General features: G+C 69.9%; 11 non-coding genes across 11 annotated transcripts; all 11 read right to left on the bottom strand.

The window, feature by feature from the left end:
* Nucleotides 1-1,595: 1,595 nt before the first annotated feature.
* On the bottom strand, nucleotides 1,596-1,714 carry LOC132646248 (5S ribosomal RNA). The gene has a single exon (XR_009584365.1). It is a non-coding gene; the product is annotated as a 5S ribosomal RNA (ribosomal RNA).
* Nucleotides 1,715-3,531: 1,817 nt separating this feature from the next.
* LOC132646247 (5S ribosomal RNA) lies at nucleotides 3,532-3,650 on the bottom strand. Its single transcript, XR_009584364.1, has one exon. It is a non-coding gene; the product is annotated as a 5S ribosomal RNA (ribosomal RNA).
* Nucleotides 3,651-5,461: 1,811 nt separating this feature from the next.
* LOC132646246 (5S ribosomal RNA) lies at nucleotides 5,462-5,580 on the bottom strand. The gene has a single exon (XR_009584363.1). It is a non-coding gene; the product is annotated as a 5S ribosomal RNA (ribosomal RNA).
* Nucleotides 5,581-7,387: 1,807 nt separating this feature from the next.
* LOC132646083 (5S ribosomal RNA) lies at nucleotides 7,388-7,506 on the bottom strand. Its single transcript, XR_009584217.1, has one exon. It is a non-coding gene; the product is annotated as a 5S ribosomal RNA (ribosomal RNA).
* Nucleotides 7,507-9,302: 1,796 nt separating this feature from the next.
* On the bottom strand, nucleotides 9,303-9,421 carry LOC132646244 (5S ribosomal RNA). The gene has a single exon (XR_009584361.1). It is a non-coding gene; the product is annotated as a 5S ribosomal RNA (ribosomal RNA).
* A 1,772-nt stretch (nucleotides 9,422-11,193) lies between these two features.
* LOC132646243 (5S ribosomal RNA) lies at nucleotides 11,194-11,312 on the bottom strand. Its single transcript, XR_009584360.1, has one exon. It is a non-coding gene; the product is annotated as a 5S ribosomal RNA (ribosomal RNA).
* Nucleotides 11,313-13,073: 1,761 nt separating this feature from the next.
* On the bottom strand, nucleotides 13,074-13,192 carry LOC132646242 (5S ribosomal RNA). The gene has a single exon (XR_009584359.1). It is a non-coding gene; the product is annotated as a 5S ribosomal RNA (ribosomal RNA).
* Nucleotides 13,193-14,980: 1,788 nt separating this feature from the next.
* On the bottom strand, nucleotides 14,981-15,099 carry LOC132646241 (5S ribosomal RNA). The gene has a single exon (XR_009584358.1). It is a non-coding gene; the product is annotated as a 5S ribosomal RNA (ribosomal RNA).
* Nucleotides 15,100-16,871: 1,772 nt separating this feature from the next.
* LOC132646240 (5S ribosomal RNA) lies at nucleotides 16,872-16,990 on the bottom strand. The gene has a single exon (XR_009584357.1). It is a non-coding gene; the product is annotated as a 5S ribosomal RNA (ribosomal RNA).
* Nucleotides 16,991-18,794: 1,804 nt separating this feature from the next.
* LOC132646082 (5S ribosomal RNA) lies at nucleotides 18,795-18,913 on the bottom strand. The gene has a single exon (XR_009584216.1). It is a non-coding gene; the product is annotated as a 5S ribosomal RNA (ribosomal RNA).
* A 1,796-nt stretch (nucleotides 18,914-20,709) lies between these two features.
* Nucleotides 20,710-20,828, bottom strand: LOC132646239 (5S ribosomal RNA). Its single transcript, XR_009584356.1, has one exon. It is a non-coding gene; the product is annotated as a 5S ribosomal RNA (ribosomal RNA).
* Between the last annotated feature and the right edge of the window lie 381 nt (nucleotides 20,829-21,209).

Genomic DNA, 21,209 nt, shown 5'->3' with positions numbered 1-21,209 from the left:
GCTCGGCTCTGCTCAGGGGCCAGCCTTGCCCCCGCCACACCCCACTCCCCCACCCCGCACCCCCCGGCCGGGGCCTCCAGGGCTCCTTGGCTCTCGCCGACGCCTCGCCTCGGGGCCGCCCGCCGCGCCGTCCAGGGCAGGGCTTGGCACTGGACCCCGACTCGCCCCACCTGGGTCGGGGGCCAGGCAGGCCCCTCCCTGCCTCGGAGCCCGAGAGAGCCCTCCTCGGTCTGAGCCGTGGGCCTCTCTCTGGATCCCCGCTGGACAAGGCGTGGGGGGGGAAGCCTTGGGCATCTGCCCATCGGGGCGCTGGGGTCACTCGTGGGTTACAGGCCCCGCCCCGCCCCGCCCCGCCCCGCCCTTGCTGCCGCTTTCCCTGCCTTCAGCGAGTGGCTACCGCTCACTGGCCGGCGGGGGACGTGCCACGGTGGGCGAGGGCGAGGAGGCTGGCTGGCCTGGGTCATCCTCCCGGACGAACCCGGGTACACGCCGCCCTGCCCGTGCTCTCCCGGGGCCCTTGCCGGATTTGGGTGCCCGCCCGGCATCCCTCCCTCACCCCGGGGGAACTGTCTCCAACTCCTCCTCCTCCTCCTCCTCCTCCTCCTCCTCCTCCTCCTCCTAATCGTCCCCTCAGGACGTGTCCAGCCCGACGTCCCAAGGCTCGAGTCCAGTTGCAGGGGACACTGGCTGTGCTTGGCGGCCCCGCTCAGGCTCCTTCTCTCTTGGGAACTTGAGGGCCCGCTCTTCCGGCTCTGTGGTCCCTCCCCTCCCAGCCCACTGCCACAAGCGTGCTGCCAGCCAGCCGCCAGCCAGCCAGCCAGCCATCATCCATCCACCCATCCAGCCATTCTTCCATCATCAGTCCATCCTTCCATCCATCAACCCATCCACAAATCATCTATCCATCCATCCATCCATCCATCCACCCATCCATCCATTCTTCCATCATCCATCCATCCATCCATCCATCCATCCATCCACCATCCACTCATCCATCATTCATCTATCATCCATCCAGCCAGCCGTCCATCCAACTCCTCCCTCCTCTAGTTCAGACACTGCCTCCTCCGTGAACCGCTGAGGTCCCCACCCACCCAGCCACCCACCCACCCACCCACCCACCCACCCACACCCACACCCACACACACCAAAACCCACACCCACCGACCCACCAGGCAGGAGGAGGAGGACGAGGAGGAGGAGACTCTGGTTGGGCAGCGTGGACACAGCCGCCCGGACTGACGGACTCTGCAGAGCTCCGCCACCAGCCCAGGATGTGGGGTTCGAAGGCTCCACGCGAGTCAAGACGGCCTCCCCCGCGGCCCCTCCACTGAGGTCCTGGGATCCCCGCCCTGGGGCCACCCCCTATCCCCGGTGCGGGGTCCAGCCCGAGGGCTGGCTGGCTGGCTGGCTGGCTCCGCCGGGCCAGCCCGCAGCCAGGGCGGACGGGGGCGCCCCTTGGCTTGGCGGGGGGTGGGGTGGGGTGGCGTGGGGGTGGCCCTGGGCGTGGCCCCGCCCGGCCCGGGCCACAGAGCTTTGCAGAAGCCGACGCAAAGCCCCTTTGGAAAACAGGCTCCTTCCTGCCAGAAAAAAAAAGCCTACAGCACCCGGTATTCCCAGGCGGTCTCCCATCCAAGTACTAACCAGGCCCGACCCTGCTTAGCTTCCGAGATCAGACGAGATCGGGCGCGTTCAGGGTGGTATGGCCGTAGACGCACGAGCCCGTCTCCGCGCCGCCCAAGAGCCTGCTCCGCGCCTGCGGCCGCGCTCCCCGGCCCGCCCCCGACGACAGCCGAGCCCAGCCGAGCCCAGCCCACCCCCCGGCCGCCCCTGGGCCCTCCCCGAGCCCCTCCCCGCTCCCGCAGCACGGACCAGGGCCCACGGGCCGGGCGGCCGGAGGGCGCGCGACCTAGAACCTGCTCGGCTCTGCTCAGGGGCCAGCCTTGCCCCCGCCACACCCCACTCCCCCACCCCGCACCCCCCGGCCGGGGCCTCCAGGGCTCCTTGGCTCTCGCCGACGCCTCGCCTCGGGGCCGCCCGCCGCGCCGTCCAGGGCAGGGCTTGGCACTGGACCCCGACTCGCCCCACCTGGGTCGGGGGCCAGGCAGGCCCCTCCCTGCCTCGGAGCCCGAGAGAGCCCTCCTCGGTCTGAGCCGTGGGCCTCTCTCTGGATCCCCGCTGGACAAGGCGTGGGGGGGGTCGCCTTGGGCATCTGCCCATCGGGGCGCTGGGGTCACTCGTGGGTTACAGGCCCCGCCCCGCCCCGCCCCGCCCCGCCCTTGCTGCCGCTTTCCCTGCCTTCAGCGAGTGGCTACCGCTCACTGGCCGGCGGGGGACGTGCCACGGTGGGCGAGGGCGAGGAGGCTGGCTGGCCTGGGTCATCCTCCCGGACGAACCCGGGTACACGCCGCCCTGCCCGTGCTCTCCCGGGGCCCTTGCCGGATTTGGGTGCCCGCCCGGCATCCCTCCCTCACCCCGGGGGAACTGTCTCCAACTCCTCCTCCTCCTCCTCCTCCTCCTCCTCCTCCTCCTCCTCCTCCTCCTCCTCCTCCTCCTAATCGTCCCCTCAGGACGTGTCCAGCCCGACGTCCCAAGGCTCGAGTCCAGTTGCAGGGGACACTGGCTGTGCTTGGCGGCCCCGCTCAGGCTCCTTCTCTCTTGGGAACTTGAGGGCCCGCTCTTCCGGCTCTGTGGTCCCTCCCCTCCCAGCCCACTGCCACAAGCGTGCTGCCAGCCAGCCGCCAGCCAGCCAGCCAGCCATCATCCATCCACCCATCCAGCCATTCTTCCATCATCAGTCCATCCTTCCATCCATCAACCCATCCACAAATCATCTATCCATCCATCCATCCATCCATCCACCCATCCATCCATTCTTCCATCATCCATCCATCCATCCATCCATCCATCCATCCACCATCCACTCATCCATCATTCATCTATCATCCATCCAGCCAGCCGTCCATCCAACTCCTCCCTCCTCTAGTTCAGACACTGCCTCCTCCGTGAACCGCTGAGGTCCCCACCCACCCAGCCACCCACCCACCCACCCACCCACCCACCCACACCCACACCCACACACACCAAAACCCACACCCACCGACCCACCAGGCAGGAGGAGGAGGACGAGGAGGAGGAGACTCTGGTTGGGCAGCGTGGACACAGCCGCCCGGACTGACGGACTCTGCAGAGCTCCGCCACCAGCCCAGGATGTGGGGTTCGAAGGCTCCACGCGAGTCAAGACGGCCTCCCCCGCGGCCCCTCCACTGAGGTCCTGGGATCCCCGCCCTGGGGCCACCCCCTATCCCCGGTGCGGGGTCCAGCCCGAGGGCTGGCTGGCTGGCTGGCTGGCTCCGCCGGGCCAGCCCGCAGCCAGGGCGGACGGGGGCGCCCCTTGGCTTGGCGGGGGGTGGGGTGGGGTGGCGTGGGGGTGGCCCTGGGCGTGGCCCCGCCCGGCCCGGGCCACAGAGCTTTGCAGAAGCCGACGCAAAGCCCCTTTGGAAAACAGGCTCCTTCCTGCCAGAAAAAAAAAGCCTACAGCACCCGGTATTCCCAGGCGGTCTCCCATCCAAGTACTAACCAGGCCCGACCCTGCTTAGCTTCCGAGATCAGACGAGATCGGGCGCGTTCAGGGTGGTATGGCCGTAGACGCACGAGCCCGTCTCCGCGCCGCCCAAGAGCCTGCTCCGCGCCTGCGGCCGCGCTCCCCGGCCCGCCCCCGACGACAGCCGAGCCCAGCCGAGCCCAGCCCACCCCCCGGCCGCCCCTGGGCCCTCCCCGAGCCCCTCCCCGCTCCCGCAGCACGGACCAGGGCCCACGGGCCGGGCGGCCGGAGGGCGCGCGACCTAGAACCTGCTCGGCTCTGCTCAGGGGCCAGCCTTGCCCCCGCCACACCCCACTCCCCCACCCCGCACCCCCCGGCCGGGGCCTCCAGGGCTCCTTGGCTCTCGCCGACGCCTCGCCTCGGGGCCGCCCGCCGCGCCGTCCAGGGCAGGGCTTGGCACTGGACCCCGACTCGCCCCACCTGGGTCGGGGGCCAGGCAGGCCCCTCCCTGCCTCGGAGCCCGAGAGAGCCCTCCTCGGTCTGAGCCGTGGGCCTCTCTCTGGATCCCCGCTGGACAAGGCGTGGGGGGGTCGCCTTGGGCATCTGCCCATCGGGGCGCTGGGGTCACTCGTGGGTTACAGGCCCCGCCCCGCCCCGCCCCGCCCCGCCCTTGCTGCCGCTTTCCCTGCCTTCAGCGAGTGGCTACCGCTCACTGGCCGGCGGGGGACGTGCCACGGTGGGCGAGGGCGAGGAGGCTGGCTGGCCTGGGTCATCCTCCCGGACGAACCCGGGTACACGCCGCCCTGCCCGTGCTCTCCCGGGGCCCTTGCCGGATTTGGGTGCCCGCCCGGCATCCCTCCCTCACCCCGGGGGAACTGTCTCCAACTCCTCCTCCTCCTCCTCCTCCTCCTCCTCCTCCTCCTCCTCCTCCTCCTCCTAATCGTCCCCTCAGGACGTGTCCAGCCCGACGTCCCAAGGCTCGAGTCCAGTTGCAGGGGACACTGGCTGTGCTTGGCGGCCCCGCTCAGGCTCCTTCTCTCTTGGGAACTTGAGGGCCCGCTCTTCCGGCTCTGTGGTCCCTCCCCTCCCAGCCCACTGCCACAAGCGTGCTGCCAGCCAGCCGCCAGCCAGCCAGCCAGCCATCATCCATCCACCCATCCAGCCATTCTTCCATCATCAGTCCATCCTTCCATCCATCAACCCATCCACAAATCATCTATCCATCCATCCATCCACCCATCCATCCATTCTTCCATCATCCATCCATCCATCCATCCATCCATCCATCCATCCATCCATCCACCATCCACTCATCCATCATTCATCTATCATCCATCCAGCCAGCCGTCCATCCAACTCCTCCCTCCTCTAGTTCAGACACTGCCTCCTCCGTGAACCGCTGAGGTCCCCACCCACCCAGCCACCCACCCACCCACCCACCCACCCACCCACACCCACACCCACACACACCAAAACCCACACCCACCGACCCACCAGGCAGGAGGAGGAGGACGAGGAGGAGGAGACTCTGGTTGGGCAGCGTGGACACAGCCGCCCGGACTGACGGACTCTGCAGAGCTCCGCCACCAGCCCAGGATGTGGGGTTCGAAGGCTCCACGCGAGTCAAGACGGCCTCCCCCGCGGCCCCTCCACTGAGGTCCTGGGATCCCCGCCCTGGGGCCACCCCCTATCCCCGGTGCGGGGTCCAGCCCGAGGGCTGGCTGGCTGGCTGGCTGGCTCCGCCGGGCCAGCCCGCAGCCAGGGCGGACGGGGGCGCCCCTTGGCTTGGCGGGGGGTGGGGTGGGGTGGCGTGGGGGTGGCCCTGGGCGTGGCCCCGCCCGGCCCGGGCCACAGAGCTTTGCAGAAGCCGACGCAAAGCCCCTTTGGAAAACAGGCTCCTTCCTGCCAGAAAAAAAAAGCCTACAGCACCCGGTATTCCCAGGCGGTCTCCCATCCAAGTACTAACCAGGCCCGACCCTGCTTAGCTTCCGAGATCAGACGAGATCGGGCGCGTTCAGGGTGGTATGGCCGTAGACGCACGAGCCCGTCTCCGCGCCGCCCAAGAGCCTGCTCCGCGCCTGCGGCCGCGCTCCCCGGCCCGCCCCCGACGACAGCCGAGCCCAGCCGAGCCCAGCCCACCCCCCGGCCGCCCCTGGGCCCTCCCCGAGCCCCTCCCCGCTCCCGCAGCACGGACCAGGGCCCACGGGCCGGGCGGCCGGAGGGCGCGCGACCTAGAACCTGCTCGGCTCTGCTCAGGGGCCAGCCTTGCCCCCGCCACACCCCACTCCCCCACCCCGCACCCCCCGGCCGGGGCCTCCAGGGCTCCTTGGCTCTCGCCGACGCCTCGCCTCGGGGCCGCCCGCCGCGCCGTCCAGGGCAGGGCTTGGCACTGGACCCCGACTCGCCCCACCTGGGTCGGGGGCCAGGCAGGCCCCTCCCTGCCTCGGAGCCCGAGAGAGCCCTCCTCGGTCTGAGCCGTGGGCCTCTCTCTGGATCCCCGCTGGACAAGGCGTGGGGGGGTCGCCTTGGGCATCTGCCCATCGGGGCGCTGGGGTCACTCGTGGGTTACAGGCCCCGCCCCGCCCCGCCCCGCCCCGCCCTTGCTGCCGCTTTCCCTGCCTTCAGCGAGTGGCTACCGCTCACTGGCCGGCGGGGGACGTGCCACGGTGGGCGAGGGCGAGGAGGCTGGCTGGCCTGGGTCATCCTCCCGGACGAACCCGGGTACACGCCGCCCTGCCCGTGCTCTCCCGGGGCCCTTGCCGGATTTGGGTGCCCGCCCGGCATCCCTCCCTCACCCCGGGGGAACTGTCTCCAACTCCTCCTCCTCCTCCTCCTCCTCCTCCTCCTCCTCCTCCTCCTCCTCCTCCTCCTCCTAATCGTCCCCTCAGGACGTGTCCAGCCCGACGTCCCAAGGCTCGAGTCCAGTTGCAGGGGACACTGGCTGTGCTTGGCGGCCCCGCTCAGGCTCCTTCTCTCTTGGGAACTTGAGGGCCCGCTCTTCCGGCTCTGTGGTCCCTCCCCTCCCAGCCCACTGCCACAAGCGTGCTGCCAGCCAGCCGCCAGCCAGCCAGCCAGCCATCATCCATCCACCCATCCAGCCATTCTTCCATCATCAGTCCATCCTTCCATCCATCAACCCATCCACAAATCATCTATCCATCCATCCATCCACCCATCCATCCATTCTTCCATCATCCATCCATCCATCCATCCATCCATCCATCCATCCACCATCCACTCATCCATCATTCATCTATCATCCATCCAGCCAGCCGTCCATCCAACTCCTCCCTCCTCTAGTTCAGACACTGCCTCCTCCGTGAACCGCTGAGGTCCCCACCCACCCAGCCACCCACCCACCCACCCACCCACACCCACACCCACACCCACACACACCAAAACCCACACCCACCGACCCACCAGGCAGGAGGAGGAGGACGAGGAGGAGGAGACTCTGGTTGGGCAGCGTGGACACAGCCGCCCGGACTGACGGACTCTGCAGAGCTCCGCCACCAGCCCAGGATGTGGGGTTCGAAGGCTCCACGCGAGTCAAGACGGCCTCCCCCGCGGCCCCTCCACTGAGGTCCTGGGATCCCCGCCCTGGGGCCACCCCCTATCCCCGGTGCGGGGTCCAGCCCGAGGGCTGGCTGGCTGGCTGGCTGGCTCCGCCGGGCCAGCCCGCAGCCAGGGCGGACGGGGGCGCCCCTTGGCTTGGCGGGGGGTGGGGTGGGGTGGCGTGGGGGTGGCCCTGGGCGTGGCCCCGCCCGGCCCGGGCCACAGAGCTTTGCAGAAGCCGACGCAAAGCCCCTTTGGAAAACAGGCTCCTTCCTGCCAGAAAAAAAAAGCCTACAGCACCCGGTATTCCCAGGCGGTCTCCCATCCACGTACTAACCAGGCCCGACCCTGCTTAGCTTCCGAGATCAGACGAGATCGGGCGCGTTCAGGGTGGTATGGCCGTAGACGCACGAGCCCGTCTCCGCGCCGCCCAAGAGCCTGCTCCGCGCCTGCGGCCGCGCTCCCCGGCCCGCCCCCGACGACAGCCGAGCCCAGCCGAGCCCAGCCCACCCCCCGGCCGCCCCTGGGCCCTCCCCGAGCCCCTCCCCGCTCCCGCAGCACGGACCAGGGCCCACGGGCCGGGCGGCCGGAGGGCGCGCGACCTAGAACCTGCTCGGCTCTGCTCAGGGGCCAGCCTTGCCCCCGCCACACCCCACTCCCCCACCCCGCACCCCCCGGCCGGGGCCTCCAGGGCTCCTTGGCTCTCGCCGACGCCTCGCCTCGGGGCCGCCCGCCGCGCCGTCCAGGGCAGGGCTTGGCACTGGACCCCGACTCGCCCCACCTGGGTCGGGGGCCAGGCAGGCCCCTCCCTGCCTCGGAGCCCGAGAGAGCCCTCCTCGGTCTGAGCCGTGGGCCTCTCTCTGGATCCCCGCTGGACAAGGCGTGGGGGGGTCGCCTTGGGCATCTGCCCATCGGGGCGCTGGGGTCACTCGTGGGTTACAGGCCCCGCCCCGCCCCGCCCCGCCCCGCCCTTGCTGCCGCTTTCCCTGCCTTCAGCGAGTGGCTACCGCTCACTGGCCGGCGGGGGACGTGCCACGGTGGGCGAGGGCGAGGAGGCTGGCTGGCCTGGGTCATCCTCCCGGACGAACCCGGGTACACGCCGCCCTGCCCGTGCTCTCCCGGGGCCCTTGCCGGATTTGGGTGCCCGCCCGGCATCCCTCCCTCACCCCGGGGGAACTGTCTCCAACTCCTCCTCCTCCTCCTCCTCCTCCTCCTCCTCCTCCTCCTCCTCCTCCTAATCGTCCCCTCAGGACGTGTCCAGCCCGACGTCCCAAGGCTCGAGTCCAGTTGCAGGGGACACTGGCTGTGCTTGGCGGCCCCGCTCAGGCTCCTTCTCTCTTGGGAACTTGAGGGCCCGCTCTTCCGGCTCTGTGGTCCCTCCCCTCCCAGCCCACTGCCACAAGCGTGCTGCCAGCCAGCCGCCAGCCAGCCAGCCAGCCATCATCCATCCACCCATCCAGCCATTCTTCCATCATCAGTCCATCCTTCCATCCATCAACCCATCCACAAATCATCTATCCATCCATCCATCCACCCATCCATCCATTCTTCCATCATCCATCCATCCATCCATCCATCCATCCATCCATCCACCATCCACTCATCCATCATTCATCTATCATCCATCCAGCCAGCCGTCCATCCAACTCCTCCCTCCTCTAGTTCAGACACTGCCTCCTCCGTGAACCGCTGAGGTCCCCACCCACCCAGCCACCCACCCACCCACCCACCCACCCACACCCACACCCACACACACCAAAACCCACACCCACCGACCCACCAGGCAGGAGGAGGAGGACGAGGAGGAGGAGACTCTGGTTGGGCAGCGTGGACACAGCCGCCCGGACTGACGGACTCTGCAGAGCTCCGCCACCAGCCCAGGATGTGGGGTTCGAAGGCTCCACGCGAGTCAAGACGGCCTCCCCCGCGGCCCCTCCACTGAGGTCCTGGGATCCCCGCCCTGGGGCCACCCCCTATCCCCGGTGCGGGGTCCAGCCCGAGGGCTGGCTGGCTGGCTGGCTGGCTCCGCCGGGCCAGCCCGCAGCCAGGGCGGACGGGGGCGCCCCTTGGCTTGGCGGGGGGTGGGGTGGGGTGGCGTGGGGGTGGCCCTGGGCGTGGCCCCGCCCGGCCCGGGCCACAGAGCTTTGCAGAAGCCGACGCAAAGCCCCTTTGGAAAACAGGCTCCTTCCTGCCAGAAAAAAAAAGCCTACAGCACCCGGTATTCCCAGGCGGTCTCCCATCCAAGTACTAACCAGGCCCGACCCTGCTTAGCTTCCGAGATCAGACGAGATCGGGCGCGTTCAGGGTGGTATGGCCGTAGACGCACGAGCCCGTCTCCGCGCCGCCCAAGAGCCTGCTCCGCGCCTGCGGCCGCGCTCCCCGGCCCGCCCCCGACGACAGCCGAGCCCAGCCGAGCCCAGCCCACCCCCCGGCCGCCCCTGGGCCCTCCCCGAGCCCCTCCCCGCTCCCGCAGCACGGACCAGGGCCCACGGGCCGGGCGGCCGGAGGGCGCGCGACCTAGAACCTGCTCGGCTCTGCTCAGGGGCCAGCCTTGCCCCCGCCACACCCCACTCCCCCACCCCGCACCCCCCGGCCGGGGCCTCCAGGGCTCCTTGGCTCTCGCCGACGCCTCGCCTCGGGGCCGCCCGCCGCGCCGTCCAGGGCAGGGCTTGGCACTGGACCCCGACTCGCCCCACCTGGGTCGGGGGCCAGGCAGGCCCCTCCCTGCCTCGGAGCCCGAGAGAGCCCTCCTCGGTCTGAGCCGTGGGCCTCTCTCTGGATCCCCGCTGGACAAGGCGTGGGGGGGGTCGCCTTGGGCATCTGCCCATCGGGGCGCTGGGGTCACTCGTGGGTTACAGGCCCCGCCCCGCCCCGCCCCGCCCCGCCCTTGCTGCCGCTTTCCCTGCCTTCAGCGAGTGGCTACCGCTCACTGGCCGGCGGGGGACGTGCCACGGTGGGCGAGGGCGAGGAGGCTGGCTGGCCTGGGTCATCCTCCCGGACGAACCCGGGTACACGCCGCCCTGCCCGTGCTCTCCCGGGGCCCTTGCCGGATTTGGGTGCCCGCCCGGCATCCCTCCCTCACCCCGGGGGAACTGTCTCCAACTCCTCCTCCTCCTCCTCCTCCTCCTCCTAATCGTCCCCTCAGGACGTGTCCAGCCCGACGTCCCAAGGCTCGAGTCCAGTTGCAGGGGACACTGGCTGTGCTTGGCGGCCCCGCTCAGGCTCCTTCTCTCTTGGGAACTTGAGGGCCCGCTCTTCCGGCTCTGTGGTCCCTCCCCTCCCAGCCCACTGCCACAAGCGTGCTGCCAGCCAGCCGCCAGCCAGCCAGCCAGCCATCATCCATCCACCCATCCAGCCATTCTTCCATCATCAGTCCATCCTTCCATCCATCAACCCATCCACAAATCATCTATCCATCCATCCATCCACCCATCCATCCATTCTTCCATCATCCATCCATCCATCCATCCATCCATCCATCCATCCACCATCCACTCATCCATCATTCATCTATCATCCATCCAGCCAGCCGTCCATCCAACTCCTCCCTCCTCTAGTTCAGACACTGCCTCCTCCGTGAACCGCTGAGGTCCCCACCCACCCAGCCACCCACCCACCCACCCACCCACACCCACACCCACACCCACCAAAACCCACACCCACCGACCCACCAGGCAGGAGGAGGAGGACGAGGAGGAGGAGACTCTGGTTGGGCAGCGTGGACACAGCCGCCCGGACTGACGGACTCTGCAGAGCTCCGCCACCAGCCCAGGATGTGGGGTTCGAAGGCTCCACGCGAGTCAAGACGGCCTCCCCCGCGGCCCCTCCACTGAGGTCCTGGGATCCCCGCCCTGGGGCCACCCCCTATCCCCGGTGCGGGGTCCAGCCCGAGGGCTGGCTGGCTGGCTGGCTGGCTCCGCCGGGCCAGCCCGCAGCCAGGGCGGACGGGGGCGCCCCTTGGCTTGGCGGGGGGTGGGGTGGGGTGGCGTGGGGGTGGCCCTGGGCGTGGCCCCGCCCGGCCCGGGCCACAGAGCTTTGCAGAAGCCGACGCAAAGCCCCTTTGGAAAACAGGCTCCTTCCTGCCAGAAAAAAAAAGCCTACAGCACCCGGTATTCCCAGGCGGTCTCCCATCCAAGTACTAACCAGGCCCGACCCTGCTTAGCTTCCGAGATCAGACGAGATCGGGCGCGTTCAGGGTGGTATGGCCGTAGACGCACGAGCCCGTCTCCGCGCCGCCCAAGAGCCTGCTCCGCGCCTGCGGCCGCGCTCCCCGGCCCGCCCCCGACGACAGCCGAGCCCAGCCGAGCCCAGCCCACCCCCCGGCCGCCCCTGGGCCCTCCCCGAGCCCCTCCCCGCTCCCGCAGCACGGACCAGGGCCCACGGGCCGGGCGGCCGGAGGGCGCGCGACCTAGAACCTGCTCGGCTCTGCTCAGGGGCCAGCCTTGCCCCCGCCACACCCCACTCCCCCACCCCGCACCCCCCGGCCGGGGCCTCCAGGGCTCCTTGGCTCTCGCCGACGCCTCGCCTCGGGGCCGCCCGCCGCGCCGTCCAGGGCAGGGCTTGGCACTGGACCCCGACTCGCCCCACCTGGGTCGGGGGCCAGGCAGGCCCCTCCCTGCCTCGGAGCCCGAGAGAGCCCTCCTCGGTCTGAGCCGTGGGCCTCTCTCTGGATCCCCGCTGGACAAGGCGTGGGGGGGTCGCCTTGGGCATCTGCCCATCGGGGCGCTGGGGTCACTCGTGGGTTACAGGCCCCGCCCCGCCCCGCCCTTGCTGCCGCTTTCCCTGCCTTCAGCGAGTGGCTACCGCTCACTGGCCGGCGGGGGACGTGCCACGGTGGGCGAGGGCGAGGAGGCTGGCTGGCCTGGGTCATCCTCCCGGACGAACCCGGGTACACGCCGCCCTGCCCGTGCTCTCCCGGGGCCCTTGCCGGATTTGGGTGCCCGCCCGGCATCCCTCCCTCACCCCGGGGGAACTGTCTCCAACTCCTCCTCCTCCTCCTCCTCCTCCTCCTAATCGTCCCCTCAGGACGTGTCCAGCCCGACGTCCCAAGGCTCGAGTCCAGTTGCAGGGGACACTGGCTGTGCTTGGCGGCCCCGCTCAGGCTCCTTCTCTCTTGGGAACTTGAGGGCCCGCTCTTCCGGCTCTGTGGTCCCTCCCCTCCCAGCCCACTGCCACAAGCGTGCTGCCAGCCAGCCGCCAGCCAGCCAGCCAGCCATCATCCATCCACCCATCCAGCCATTCTTCCATCATCAGTCCATCCTTCCATCCATCAACCCATCCACAAATCATCTATCCATCCATCCATCCACCCATCCATCCATTCTTCCATCATCCATCCATCCATCCATCCATCCATCCATCCATCCACCATCCACTCATCCATCATTCATCTATCATCCATCCAGCCAGCCGTCCATCCAACTCCTCCCTCCTCTAGTTCAGACACTGCCTCCTCCGTGAACCGCTGAGGTCCCCACCCACCCAGCCACCCACCCACCCACCCACCCACACCCACACCCACACCCACCAAAACCCACACCCACCGACCCACCAGGCAGGAGGAGGAGGACGAGGAGGAGGAGACTCTGGTTGGGCAGCGTGGACACAGCCGCCCGGACTGACGGACTCTGCAGAGCTCCGCCACCAGCCCAGGATGTGGGGTTCGAAGGCTCCACGCGAGTCAAGACGGCCTCCCCCGCGGCCCCTCCACTGAGGTCCTGGGATCCCCGCCCTGGGGCCACCCCCTATCCCCGGTGCGGGGTCCAGCCCGAGGGCTGGCTGGCTGGCTGGCTGGCTCCGCCGGGCCAGCCCGCAGCCAGGGCGGACGGGGGCGCCCCTTGGCTTGGCGGGGGGTGGGGTGGGGTGGCGTGGGGGTGGCCCTGGGCGTGGCCCCGCCCGGCCCGGGCCACAGAGCTTTGCAGAAGCCGACGCAAAGCCCCTTTGGAAAACAGGCTCCTTCCTGCCAGAAAAAAAAAGCCTACAGCACCCGGTATTCCCAGGCGGTCTCCCATCCAAGTACTAACCAGGCCCGACCCTGCTTAGCTTCCGAGATCAGACGAGATCGGGCGCGTTCAGGGTGGTATGGCCGTAGACGCACGAGCCCATCTCCGCGACGCCCAAGAGCCTGCTCCGCGCCTGCGGCCGCGCTCCCCGGCCCACCCCCGACGACAGCCGAGCCCAGCCGAGCCCAGCCCACCCCCCGGCCGCCCCTGGGCCCTCCCCGAGCCCCTCCCCGCTCCCGCAGCACGGACCAGGGCCCACGGGCCGGGCGGCCGGAGGGCGCGCGACCTAGAACCTGCTCGGCTCTGCTCAGGGGCCAGCCTTGCCCCCGCCACACCCCACTCCCCCACCCCGCACCCCCCGGCCGGGGCCTCCAGGGCTCCTTGGCTCTCGCCGACGCCTCGCCTCGGGGCCGCCCGCCGCGCCGTCCAGGGCAGGGCTTGGCACTGGACCCCGACTCGCCCCACCTGGGTCGGGGGCCAGGCAGGCCCCTCCCTGCCTCGGAGCCCGAGAGAGCCCTCCTCGGTCTGAGCCGTGGGCCTCTCTCTGGATCCCCGCTGGACAAGGCGTGGGGGGGTCGCCTTGGGCATCTGCCCATCGGGGCGCTGGGGTCACTCGTGGGTTACAGGCCCCGCCCCGCCCCGCCCCGCCCTTGCTGCCGCTTTCCCTGCCTTCAGCGAGTGGCTACCGCTCACTGGCCGGCGGGGGACGTGCCACGGTGGGCGAGGGCGAGGAGGCTGGCTGGCCTGGGTCATCCTCCCGGACGAACCCGGGTACACGCCGCCCTGCCCGTGCTCTCCCGGGGCCCTTGCCGGATTTGGGTGCCCGCCCGGCATCCCTCCCTCACCCCGGGGGAACTGTCTCCAACTCCTCCTCCTCCTCCTCCTCCTCCTCCTCCTCCTCCTCCTCCTCCTCCTAATCGTCCCCTCAGGACGTGTCCAGCCCGACGTCCCAAGGCTCGAGTCCAGTTGCAGGGGACACTGGCTGTGCTTGGCGGCCCCGCTCAGGCTCCTTCTCTCTTGGGAACTTGAGGGCCCGCTCTTCCGGCTCTGTGGTCCCTCCCCTCCCAGCCCACTGCCACAAGCGTGCTGCCAGCCAGCCGCCAGCCAGCCAGCCAGCCATCATCCATCCACCCATCCAGCCATTCTTCCATCATCAGTCCATCCTTCCATCCATCAACCCATCCACAAATCATCTATCCATCCATCCATCCACCCATCCATCCATTCTTCCATCATCCATCCATCCATCCATCCATCCATCCATCCATCCATCCACCATCCACTCATCCATCATTCATCTATCATCCATCCAGCCAGCCGTCCATCCAACTCCTCCCTCCTCTAGTTCAGACACTGCCTCCTCCGTGAACCGCTGAGGTCCCCACCCACCCAGCCACCCACCCACCCACCCACCCACCCACACCCACACCCACACACACCAAAACCCACACCCACCGACCCACCAGGCAGGAGGAGGAGGACGAGGAGGAGGAGACTCTGGTTGGGCAGCGTGGACACAGCCGCCCGGACTGACGGACTCTGCAGAGCTCCGCCACCAGCCCAGGATGTGGGGTTCGAAGGCTCCACGCGAGTCAAGACGGCCTCCCCCGCGGCCCCTCCACTGAGGTCCTGGGATCCCCGCCCTGGGGCCACCCCCTATCCCCGGTGCGGGGTCCAGCCCGAGGGCTGGCTGGCTGGCTCCGCCGGGCCAGCCCGCAGCCAGGGCGGACGGGGGCGCCCCTTGGCTTGGCGGGGGGGTGGGGTGGGGTGGCGTGGGGGTGGCCCTGGGCGTGGCCCCGCCCGGCCCGGGCCACAGAGCTTTGCAGAAGCCGACGCAAAGCCCCTTTGGAAAACAGGCTCCTTCCTGCCAGAAAAAAAAAGCCTACAGCACCCGGTATTCCCAGGCGGTCTCCCATCCAAGTACTAACCAGGCCCGACCCTGCTTAGCTTCCGAGATCAGACGAGATCGGGCGCGTTCAGGGTGGTATGGCCGTAGACGCACGAGCCCGTCTCCGCGCCGCCCAAGAGCCTGCTCCGCGCCTGCGGCCGCGCTCCCCCGGCCCGCCCCCGACGACAGCCGAGCCCAGCCGAGCCCAGCCCACCCCCCGGCCGCCCCTGGGCCCTCCCCGAGCCCCTCCCCGCTCCCGCAGCACGGACCAGGGCCCACGGGCCGGGCGGCCGGAGGGCGCGCGACCTAGAACCTGCTCGGCTCTGCTCAGGGGCCAGCCTTGCCCCCGCCACACCCCACTCCCCCACCCCGCACCCCCCCGGCCGGGGCCTCCAGGGCTCCTTGGCTCTCGCCGACGCCTCGCCTCGGGGCCGCCCGCCGCGCCGTCCAGGGCAGGGCTTGGCACTGGACCCCGACTCGCCCCACCTGGGTCGGGGGCCAGGCAGGCCCCTCCCTGCCTCGGAGCCCGAGAGAGCCCTCCTCGGTCTGAGCCGTGGGCCTCTCTCTGGATCCCCGCTGGACAAGGCGTGGGGGGGGTCGCCTTGGGCATCTGCCCATCGGGGCGCTGGGGTCACTCGTGGGTTACAGGCCCCGCCCCGCCCCGCCCCGCCCCGCCCTTGCTGCCGCTTTCCCTGCCTTCAGCGAGTGGCTACCGCTCACTGGCCGGCGGGGGACGTGCCACGGTGGGCGAGGGCGAGGAGGCTGGCTGGCCTGGGTCATCCTCCCGGACGAACCCGGGTACACGCCGCCCTGCCCGTGCTCTCCCGGGGCCCTTGCCGGATTTGGGTGCCCGCCCGGCATCCCTCCCTCACCCCGGGGGAACTGTCTCCAACTCCTCCTCCTCCTCCTCCTCCTCCTCCTAATCGTCCCCTCAGGACGTGTCCAGCCCGACGTCCCAAGGCTCGAGTCCAGTTGCAGGGGACACTGGCTGTGCTTGGCGGCCCCGCTCAGGCTCCTTCTCTCTTGGGAACTTGAGGGCCCGCTCTTCCGGCTCTGTGGTCCCTCCCCTCCCAGCCCACTGCCACAAGCGTGCTGCCAGCCAGCCGCCAGCCAGCCAGCCAGCCATCATCCATCCACCCATCCAGCCATTCTTCCATCATCAGTCCATCCTTCCATCCATCAACCCATCCACAAATCATCTATCCATCCATCCATCCACCCATCCATCCATTCTTCCATCATCCATCCATCCATCCATCCATCCATCCACCATCCACTCATCCATCATTCATCTATCATCCATCCAGCCAGCCGTCCATCCAACTCCTCCCTCCTCTAGTTCAGACACTGCCTCCTCCGTGAACCGCTGAGGTCCCCACCCACCCAGCCACCCACCCACCCACCCACCCACACCCACACCCACACCCACACACACCAAAACCCACACCCACCGACCCACCAGGCAGGAGGAGGAGGACGAGGAGGAGGAGACTCTGGTTGGGCAGCGTGGACACAGCCGCCCGGACTGACGGACTCTGCAGAGCTCCGCCACCAGCCCAGGATGTGGGGTTCGAAGGCTCCACGCGAGTCAAGACGGCCTCCCCCGCGGCCCCTCCACTGAGGTCCTGGGATCCCCGCCCTGGGGCCACCCCCTATCCCCGGTGCGGGGTCCAGCCCGAGGGCTGGCTGGCTGGCTGGCTGGCTCCGCCGGGCCAGCCCGCAGCCAGGGCGGACGGGGGCGCCCCTTGGCTTGGCGGGGGGTGGGGTGGGGTGGCGTGGGGGTGGCCCTGGGCGTGGCCCCGCCCGGCCCGGGCCACAGAGCTTTGCAGAAGCCGACGCAAAGCCCCTTTGGAAAACAGGCTCCTTCCTGCCAGAAAAAAAAAGCCTACAGCACCCGGTATTCCCAGGCGGTCTCCCATCCAAGTACTAACCAGGCCCGACCCTGCTTAGCTTCCGAGATCAGACGAGATCGGGCGCGTTCAGGGTGGTATGGCCGTAGACGCACGAGCCCGTCTCCGCGCCGCCCAAGAGCCTGCTCCGCGCCTGCGGCCGCGCTCCCCGGCCCGCCCCCGACGACAGCCGAGCCCAGCCGAGCCCAGCCCACCCCCCGGCCGCCCCTGGGCCCTCCCCGAGCCCCTCCCCGCTCCCGCAGCACGGACCAGGGCCCACGGGCCGGGCGGCCGGAGGGCGCGCGACCTAGAACCTGCTCGGCTCTGCTCAGGGGCCAGCCTTGCCCCCGCCACACCCCACTCCCCCACCCCGCACCCCCCGGCCGGGGCCTCCAGGGCTCCTTGGCTCTCGCCGACGCCTCGCCTCGGGGCCGCCCGCCGCGCCGTCCAGGGCAGGGCTTGGCACTGGACCCCGACTCGCCCCACCTGGGTCGGGGGCCAGGCAGGCCCCTCCCTGCCTCGGAGCCCGAGAGAGCCCTCCTCGGTCTGAGCCGTGGGCCTCTCTCTGGATCCCCGCTGGACAAGGCGTGGGGGGGTCGCCTTGGGCATCTGCCCATCGGGGCGCTGGGGTCACTCGTGGGTTACAGGCCCCGCCCCGCCCCGCCCCGCCCCGCCCTTGCTGCCGCTTTCCCTGCCTTCAGCGAGTGGCTACCGCTCACTGGCCGGCGGGGGACGTGCCACGGTGGGCGAGGGCGAGGAGGCTGGCTGGCCTGGGTCATCCTCCCGGACGAACCCGGGTACACGCCGCCCTGCCCGTGCTCTCCCGGGGCCCTTGCCGGATTTGGGTGCCCGCCCGGCATCCCTCCCTCACCCCGGGGGAACTGTCTCCAACTCCTCCTCCTCCTCCTCCTCCTCCTCCTCCTCCTCCTCCTCCTCCTCCTCCTCCTAATCGTCCCCTCAGGACGTGTCCAGCCCGACGTCCCAAGGCTCGAGTCCAGTTGCAGGGGACACTGGCTGTGCTTGGCGGCCCCGCTCAGGCTCCTTCTCTCTTGGGAACTTGAGGGCCCGCTCTTCCGGCTCTGTGGTCCCTCCCCTCCCAGCCCACTGCCACAAGCGTGCTGCCAGCCAGCCGCCAGCCAGCCAGCCAGCCATCATCCATCCACCCATCCAGCCATTCTTCCATCATCAGTCCATCCTTCCATCCATCAACCCATCCACAAATCATCTATCCATCCATCCATCCACCCATCCATCCATTCTTCCATCATCCATCCATCCATCCATCCATCCATCCATCCATCCACCATCCACTCATCCATCATTCATCTATCATCCATCCAGCCAGCCGTCCATCCAACTCCTCCCTCCTCTAGTTCAGACACTGCCTCCTCCGTGAACCGCTGAGGTCCCCACCCACCCAGCCACCCACCCACCCACCCACCCACACCCACACCCACACCCACACACACCAAAACCCACACCCACCGACCCACCAGGCAGGAGGAGGAGGACGAGGAGGAGGAGACTCTGGTTGGGCAGCGTGGACACAGCCGCCCGGACTGACGGACTCTGCAGAGCTCCGCCACCAGCCCAGGATGTGGGGTTCGAAGGCTCCACGCGAGTCAAGACGGCCTCCCCCGCGGCCCCTCCACTGAGGTCCTGGGATCCCCGCCCTGGGGCCACCCCCTATCCCCGGTGCGGGGTCCAGCCCGAGGGCTGGCTGGCTGGCTGGCTGGCTCCGCCGGGCCAGCCCGCAGCCAGGGCGGACGGGGGCGCCCCTTGGCTTGGCGGGGGGTGGGGTGGGGTGGCGTGGGGGTGGCCCTGGGCGTGGCCCCGCCCGGCCCGGGCCACAGAGCTTTGCAGAAGCCGACGCAAAGCCCCTTTGGAAAACAGGCTCCTTCCTGCCAGAAAAAAAAAGCCTACAGCACCCGGTATTCCCAGGCGGTCTCCCATCCACGTACTAACCAGGCCCGACCCTGCTTAGCTTCCGAGATCAGACGAGATCGGGCGCGTTCAGGGTGGTATGGCCGTAGACGCACGAGCCCGTCTCCGCGCCGCCCAAGAGCCTGCTCCGCGCCTGCGGCCGCGCTCCCCGGCCCGCCCCCGACGACAGCCGAGCCCAGCCGAGCCCAGCCCACCCCCCGGCCGCCCCTGGGCCCTCCCCGAGCCCCTCCCCGCTCCCGCAGCACGGACCAGGGCCCACGGGCCGGGCGGCCGGAGGGCGCGCGACCTAGAACCTGCTCGGCTCTGCTCAGGGGCCAGCCTTGCCCCCGCCACACCCCACTCCCCCACCCCGCACCCCCCGGCCGGGGCCTCCAGGGCTCCTTGGCTCTCGCCGACGCCTCGCCTCGGGGCCGCCCGCCGCGCCGTCCAGGGCAGGGCTTGGCACTGGACCCCGACTCGCCCCACCTGGGTCGGGGGCCAGGCAGGCCCCTCCCTGCCTCGGAGCCCGAGAGAGCCCTCCTCGGTCTGAGCCGTGGGCCTCTCTCTGGATCCCCGCTGGACAAGGCGTGGGGGGGTCGCCTTGGGCATCTGCCCATCGGGGCGCTGGGGTCACTCGTGGGTTACAGGCCCCGCCCCGCCCCGCCCCGCCCCGCCCTTGCTGCCGCTTTCCCTGCCTTCAGCGAGTGGCTACCGCTCACTGGCCGGCGGGGGACGTGCCACGGTGGGCGAGGGCGAGGAGGCTGGCTGGCCTGGGTCATCCTCCCGGACGAACCCGGGTACACGCCGCCCTGCCCGTGCTCTCCCGGGGCCCTTGCCGGATTTGGGTGCCCGCCCGGCATCCCTCCCTCACCCCGGGGGAACTGTCTCCAACTCCTCCTCCTCCTCCTCCTCCTCCTCCTCCTCCTCCTCCTCCTCCTCCTAATCGTCCCCTCAGGACGTGTCCAGCCCGACGTCCCAAGGCTCGAGTCCAGTTGCAGGGGACACTGGCTGTGCTTGGCGGCCCCGCTCAGGCTCCTTCTCTCTTGGGAACTTGAGGGCCCGCTCTTCCGGCTCTGTGGTCCCTCCCCTCCCAGCCCACTGCCACAAGCGTGCTGCCAGCCAGCCGCCAGCCAGCCAGCCAGCCATCATCCATCCACCCATCCAGCCATTCTTCCATCATCAGTCCATCCTTCCATCCATCAACCCATCCACAAATCATCTATCCATCCATCCATCCACCCATCCATCCATTCTTCCATCATCCATCCATCCATCCATCCATCCATCCATCCATCCACCATCCACTCATCCATCATTCATCTATCATCCATCCAGCCAGCCGTCCATCCAACTCCTCCCTCCTCTAGTTCAGACACTGCCTCCTCCGTGAACCGCTGAGGTCCCCACCCACCCAGCCACCCACCCACCCACCCACCCACCCACACCCACACCCACACACACCAAAACCCACACCCACCGACCCACCAGGCAGGAGGAGGAGGACGAGGAGGAGGAGACTCTGGTTGGGCAGCGTGGACACAGCCGCCCGGACTGACGGACTCTGCAGAGCTCCGCCACCAGCCCAGGATGTGGGGTTCGAAGGCTCCACGCGAGTCAAGACGGCCTCCCCCGCGGCCCCTCCACTGAGGTCCTGGGATCCCCGCCCTGGGGCCACCCCCTATCCCCGGTGCGGGGTCCAGCCCGAGGGCTGGCTGGCTGGCTGGCTGGCTCCGCCGGGCCAGCCCGCAGCCAGGGCGGACGGGGGCGCCCCTTGGCTTGGCGGGGGGTGGGGTGGGGTGGCGTGGGGGTGGCCCTGGGCGTGGCCCCGCCCGGCCCGGGCCACAGAGCTTTGCAGAAGCCGACGCAAAGCCCCTTTGGAAAACAGGCTCCTTCCTGCCAGAAAAAAAAAGCCTACAGCACCCGGTATTCCCAGGCGGTCTCCCATCCAAGTACTAACCAGGCCCGACCCTGCTTAGCTTCCGAGATCAGACGAGATCGGGCGCGTTCAGGGTGGTATGGCCGTAGACGCACGAGCCCGTCTCCGCGCCGCCCAAGAGCCTGCTCCGCGCCTGCGGCCGCGCTCCCCGGCCCGCCCCCGACGACAGCCGAGCCCAGCCGAGCCCAGCCCACCCCCCGGCCGCCCCTGGGCCCTCCCCGAGCCCCTCCCCGCTCCCGCAGCACGGACCAGGGCCCACGGGCCGGGCGGCCGGAGGGCGCGCGACCTAGAACCTGCTCGGCTCTGCTCAGGGGCCAGCCTTGCCCCCGCCACACCCCACTCCCCCACCCCGCACCCCCCGGCCGGGGCCTCCAGGGCTCCTTGGCTCTCGCCGACGCCTCGCCTCGGGGCCGCCCGCCGCGCCGTCCAGGGCAGGGCTTGGCACTGGACCCCGACTCGCCCCACCTGGGTC

Source organism: Meriones unguiculatus, chromosome 10 (genome assembly GCF_030254825.1).
Source record: "Meriones unguiculatus strain TT.TT164.6M chromosome 10, Bangor_MerUng_6.1, whole genome shotgun sequence".
In the NCBI taxonomy this organism is placed as follows: Eukaryota; Metazoa; Chordata; class Mammalia; order Rodentia; family Muridae; genus Meriones; species Meriones unguiculatus.
Note: the sequence above shows the minus strand (reverse complement) of the source record. Positions and strands in the feature narration are given on the sequence as shown.